Source organism: Anabrus simplex, chromosome 4 (assembly GCF_040414725.1).
Source record: "Anabrus simplex isolate iqAnaSimp1 chromosome 4, ASM4041472v1, whole genome shotgun sequence".
In the NCBI taxonomy this organism is placed as follows: domain Eukaryota; kingdom Metazoa; phylum Arthropoda; class Insecta; order Orthoptera; family Tettigoniidae; genus Anabrus; species Anabrus simplex.
The window spans coordinates 294,919,970-294,926,625 of record NC_090268.1 but is presented as its reverse complement, the minus strand read 5'-3'; positions in this window follow the sequence as shown (position 1 = coordinate 294,926,625).

The following is a 6,656-nucleotide window of genomic DNA, read 5'->3' as shown; positions in this document are numbered from 1 at the left end:
AAAGAACACTAATGATCTGCATTTAGGGCAGTCGCCCAGGTGGCAGATTCCCTATGTGTTGCTTTCCTAGCTTTTTCTTAAATGATTTCAAAGAAATTGGAAATTTATTGAACATCTCCCTTGGTAAGTTATTCCAGTCCCTAACTCCCCTTCCCATAAATGAATATTTGCCCCAATTTGTCCTCTTGAATTCCAACTTTATCTTCATATTGTTATCTTTCCTATTTTTAAAGACGCCACTCAAACTTATTCGTGTACTAATGTCATTCCACACCATATCTCCGCTGACAGCTCGGAACATACCGCTTAGTTCAAAAATAATAAAGGTGTTCTTTAATCGACCTATTCAATACTTTAATTTCCACTTATAGTGGTTACATATACAGACTATCAGTTAAATGGGACACATTTTCGCCCTCAATTTAGGGCATCTTCAGCCTAAAAACAATCTTCAAGAGTACACCTTATATTAATATGGAAGCTAAAAGTTTAGCCAGTTACTAAAATTCAGTACATAAAGATGTGAAAAATGATACATTATACAAACATGTTAATGGAAGCACTGTCAATGATTAAACCATAAACTATTTTGTCAGAGACTAAAACTTATTCCGTTAAAAATTTTCTAATTAAAATTAAAAATAGTTGTCATTTCCTGACAAGGTCTCAGACAATAATATTGCCTACCGGCCCCTTCTGCAATAATTTAACTGATGCTTCAGTTTCACCTTATGCTCACTATTTCATCAGTGGCCTTGAACATGTTGTATTTATGACATTCATTTTTGTGCTTGTGTTTCACACCCTCATGTCGTTGGTATTATGTCATTGTCACTTTGGTAATATCTAGGTACTTACAGTGATCCCCAAAAGGAACTTTCACCCCATGAACACAGTAATTAAAACTGAGAGGACTTTTCCTATTTGTGAAACTCACAACATTATCGAGGTCACGTTGCAGTTGCTCACAATGTTGTACCGGTAACTTATTTATTACTCTATACAGAATAACATCTGCAAAACGCCTTACCTCTGATTCCACTTGTTTACTCATATCATTTATATATATAAGAAAATATAAAGGTTCAATAAATACTGCCTAGAGGGATTCCCCTCTTATTACAGGATGAGATAAAGTTTCGCCTACTCTAATTCTCTGAGCTATTTTCTAGAAATATAGCAACCCATTCAGTCACTCTTTTGTCTAATCCAATTGCACTCATTTTTGCCAGTAATCTCCCATGATCCACCCTATAAAATGCTTTACCCCGGTCAATCCCAATACAGTCCGTTTGACCTATATCCAAGATATCTGCTACATCATGCTGGAATCCTACAAGTTGACCTTCAGTGGAATAACCTTTCCTAAAACCGAACTGCCTTCTATTGACCCAGTTATTAATTTCGTACACATGTCTATTATAATCAGAAAGAATGCCTTCCCAAAGCTTACGTGCAATGCATGTCAAACTTACTGGCCTGTAAATTTCAGCTTTATGTCTATCACCCTTTCCTATATACACAGGGGTTACTATAGCAACTCTCCATTCATTTGGTATACCTCCTTCAACCACACAATAATCAAATACTTTAGATATGGTACTATATCCCAACCCATTATCTTTAGTATATCCCCAGAAATATTATCAATTCCAGCTGCTTTTCTAGTTTTCAACTTTTGTATCTTATTGTAAATGTTGTCATCGTAGGTAAATTTTAATATTTCTTTAGTATTAGTCTCCTCCTCTGTCAGGACATTATCCTTGTAACCAACAATCTTTACATACTGCTAACTGAATACTTCTGCCTTTTGAAGATCCTCACATACACACTCCCCTTGTTCATTAATTATTCCTGGAATGTCCTTCTTGGAACCTGTTTCTGCCTTAAAATACCTATACATACGTACCCTTCCATTTTTCACTAAAATTTGTATGATTGCCGATTATGCTTGCCATCATGTTATCCTTAGCTGCCTCCTTTGCTAGATTCAATTTCCTAGTAAGTTCGTTCAATTTCTCCTTACTTTCACAGCCATTTCTAACTATTTCTTTCTAATCTGCACCTCCTTCTTAGTCTCTTTATTTCTCTATTATAATAAGGTGGGTCTTTATCATTCCTTACCACCTTTAAAGGTACAAACCTGTTTTCACATTCCTCAACAATTGCTTTAAACCCATCCCAGTCTCTGTTTACATTTTTATTTACTGTTTTCCACCGATCAAAGTTACTTTTTAGAAACTGCCTCATGCCTGCTTTATCAGCCATATGGTGCTGCCTATAGTCCTACTTTTAAGACCTTCCTTTCTATCACATTTATTTTTAACTATGACAAAAACAGCTTCATGATCACTAATGCCATCAATTACTTCAGTTTCTCTATAGAGCTCATCTGGTTTTATCAGCACCACATCCAGGATATTTCTCCCTCTAGTTGGTTCCATCACTTTCTGAATCAGCTGTCCTTCCCATATTAGCTGATTTGCCATTTGTTGGTCATGCTTCCTGTTGTTCGCATTTCCTTCCCAATTTTCATTTGGTAAATTCAGATCTCCCGCTACAATCACATTCCTTTCCATGTCGTTTCCCACATAGCTGATTTTTTATCAAATAATTCTGATTCCGTGTCAGCGTTACCCTTTTCCGGTCTGTATACTCCAAAGACATCAATTTGCTTATTATCTTTAGAAATGAGCCTTACACCTAGAATTTTATGTTTCTCATCTTAAATTTTTTCGTAGCTTACAAATTCTTTTTTCACTAGAATGAATACTCCCCCTCCCACCATTCCTATCCTACGATACACTCTCCAGTTCCGTGAGAAAATTTCTGCATCCATTATATCATTTCTCAGCCATGATTCAACTCCTATTACAATATCTGGTAAAATCTATTAAATTACTTAATTCTATTCCTTTCTTTACAATACTTCTACAGTTCAACACTAACATTTTTATGTCATCCCTACTTGACTTTCAGATCTCTGTAACCTTACCACCGCTCCCTAGACAACCCCATTTCACTGTATGTACCTCCCTATTACCCTTCCACAAAAATTTCCTAACTTATATGTACCACTGCAGTTTAAGTGAAGGCCATCTGAGTGCAGATCACTATCTCCTACCCACCCATTAGGATCTAGAAATTTCACTCCCAGTTTCCCACAAACCCACTCCATAGTCTCATTCACTGGGCGAGTTGGCCGTGCGGTTAGGAGCACGCAGCTATGAGCTCGCATCTGGGAGATTGTGGGTTCGAACCCCACTGTCGGCAGCCCGGAAGATGGTTTTCCGTGGTTTCCCATTTTCACACCAGGCAAATGCTGGGGCTGTACCTTAATTAAGGCCACAGCCACTTCCTTCCCATTACTAGGCCTTTCCTATCCCATCATCGCCATAAGACCTATCTGTGTCGGTGCGACGTAAAGCAAATAACAAAAAAGTCTCATTTAAATCCCCAATCACCCTGCAGTCAGTATCCCTCCTACACAGTATTCCACTGATAACAATCTCTGCTTCCTTAAACCTCACCCATGCTGCATTTACCAGATCCCACACATCCCCAACTATGTTGATGCTTATATCAGCTTGCCTTACGGTGTTGGTACCAACGTGAAACACTACCGCCTTCTCCTTCCCCTCCTCCCTCCCTTCTACTTTCCTCAACATCTTCCTCAACCTAATTCCTGGATAACACTCTATCGTGGTTCCCTTTCCTCCACACACACTTTTCCCACATGTCTAACGATAGAATCCCCCATGACCAGAGCCTCAACCCTATCCACCCCATTTGATCCCCTTCCCTCCTGGTCAGCCCTATCTTTCCTGATAGCTTCAGAAACCACCTCCCTTTTCTCCTTCCCATGACTGTTCCACCTGTCTTTTTCTATCCTCTACTCTACATTTCCCTTTTCTACCTTTTCCCTTCCTCCTACTTCCACACACCTCAACAACAGTTCCCTGTTCCTCATTTTCCCTCTGTTGTTCTACCTGGAGTGATTCGTACCAATTTTGCACGGACACCTGTCCTGAATTCTGATCCTGAATAGAGCCCTTAGCCTGTAATCTCCTTCCCCTTAGAACATTAGACCACCTGTCTTCTACAACTCCTCTCTTTCCATGCTCTCCCTCTTATACACCTACTGTAACCTGTACATTGTTTGATGGAGGCCTATCTTCCTTCCTGTCCTCTGTGAGAATCCTAATTATCTCCCTCAAACTCTCCAACTCCTCCCTCATACCTCTCAATGCCTCGCCACACCCACAGTTCCTACACTTGCACTCCTTAGCCATTCTTTACGAAAAAACTGAAAAGAAGAGGAAAAGTAAAATAACTTATGTGCAAAAAAAATGAATGGAGGGATATATTGTCTGGGATAATACTCAAAGATCACACGACAATAAGGTAATTAATATACGACTCCTTTACAATACTACTTAGTCGAACTCTATTTTTATCCTACAACACCCTAACAGGATAAAAATTGCTATTAATTACTGAATACTGAAAGGAATACACAAGAATTACACAATTCTAAACTGCAATTAAGCCTATCCTAATTACAGCAACAGAATTTTTGTAAGAGAGTTTCTGCGGGTACCTCTACTATATTGAAATAATAACATTAAGTTATTTATTAGACCACCTAATCAATACAAAATCGTCTTGGATGATTTACATAAATTTGTTAGCTAATAGTGGTACATGTTTCGCCTTCCCTGAAGGCATCATCAGCCATAGTCTTAACCTTAAATTAAAAATAAGCGTCTAAATAACATGTATTAATGAAATGAATTTTTAAAATCTTGAAGAGATTTGAAGTAAAATAACATTAAAAATAACAATGATGGTTTGAAAATACAATGTGATGAGATACAATAGTGGAAGTATTAACAAAATTAACATTAGAAGGCTGCTAAAATAATAGTAATCCACCATACTATACTATACTATACCGGTACTACACAAATATTTTACAATAATAAAATAAGCACGCTAAATTCTAATAAAATATTGCTCTATACTACTGTCCAGTACACTACAATAATTTCAAACCACGTTCAGATGTATCCCAATTACAATACCGGTACCATATGTCACTACTAAGCACAAACAGAAATGAAATTTGCAAGAACTGTTGTACTCAAAGATTACCAACAAAGCTAAATGCTTAGACAGGTTATTATTAGTACTATGCTCTAATAGATATACACGAATATAGCAGGCAAGATACGGTACTATCTAAATATACTGTATCTACACTACAACTCTCAGCTGAAAGGTGGTTGTATGAAGTTTTACCGCTGGTGGATTACTATTATTTTCTCTACTGCGCGGGACGGAGAATAAAAGTGTCCTTAAATGCTGAAAAATAAGAGGTTGTCTACAATAATTTCTGTCAAAACTACACCGGGAGCTTAAACTGCAATATTATTGGGATATAAGAATTTGATTATTAACTTTCACTCGATGAATAAACGAAGGTGGAAAGTACAAAGTATGCAGGAAACTAAGACTACAAATTATCGGAATAAAGTAATCGAAGATTATACTGGTTGGGAGCCTCAATGCCATCACTAACCTGACACCTTGTATTTTTATAACAGTACTGCAGCAGCACCACTCAAGCCATGAGAAGTTGCTGCATTGACACTCATCCACTGGCCATTCAAATGCATTCCATATCTGTGTCAAATAACAGTAATAGAATGCCATTTCTGGTGAAACTAAGAGACTAAAAACATACCTGGTATTAAAGGAGATGATCAAGTGCCTTAATTCTCAAACATTTGGCACCTGCTAAACAGTTTTGCAGAGACTCAGCGAATTTCATCCAATGAGATCTACAGTTGGTCCAAAAGAAGGTTGAGTGCTTGATAAGTTCATCGCAGGCACACTTCTATTGGAAACTGAACGTACAGGTAAGTTTGTTGTGGGTAACCACAGGGTTTGTATGTACATTGGAGGTGAATTATATCTATGTATATAAAATAAGAGTTTTGTTTGTACATTGCTCAGAATTTAAAAAGAAGGGTATTTTTCTATCGGTCGTGTTCACAGTAACAAGGCAATGCACTTTTTTATTTTCCTTCATGTCCATCTGTCTGTATGTACATGCATCACGAGAAAATGGCTGAAGAGAATTAAATGAAAATTGGTATGTAAAGTCGGGGAATGATGCACTTCATTCTAGAATATAAGTAATTTTATTCTCGTTGAGTGAAATGGTAGTTTAGGGGAAGGTCTAAAATGTAATGCTTAAATATTTATTGTATGTTATTAATGGTCCTGTCAATAAATATGACATAACTGAAGTTATATAGAATTTAATTTCCGATCATTTATATCTTACACATTTTTACCGTACCTGCTATGATAAGAGATTCGTGAATTTCGATTGTTGTTGCCGAACTAGGAGAAAATGGGTCAACAGAATTTAATGAAAATCTCTATGTAAAGTTTGGGAATAAGGTGCTACAGTCTAGGATATAAATATTTTTTATTCACGCTGGATAATATGGTAGTTTAGGGGAAGGAACCTAAAATTTATTTTTTTAAATACTTATGTTATTGGCCCTATCGAAAAGTATTACATACCATAACAAAAGTTACAGAGAATACAAGTTCCAAACATTTATGTCATACACAGTTTTACT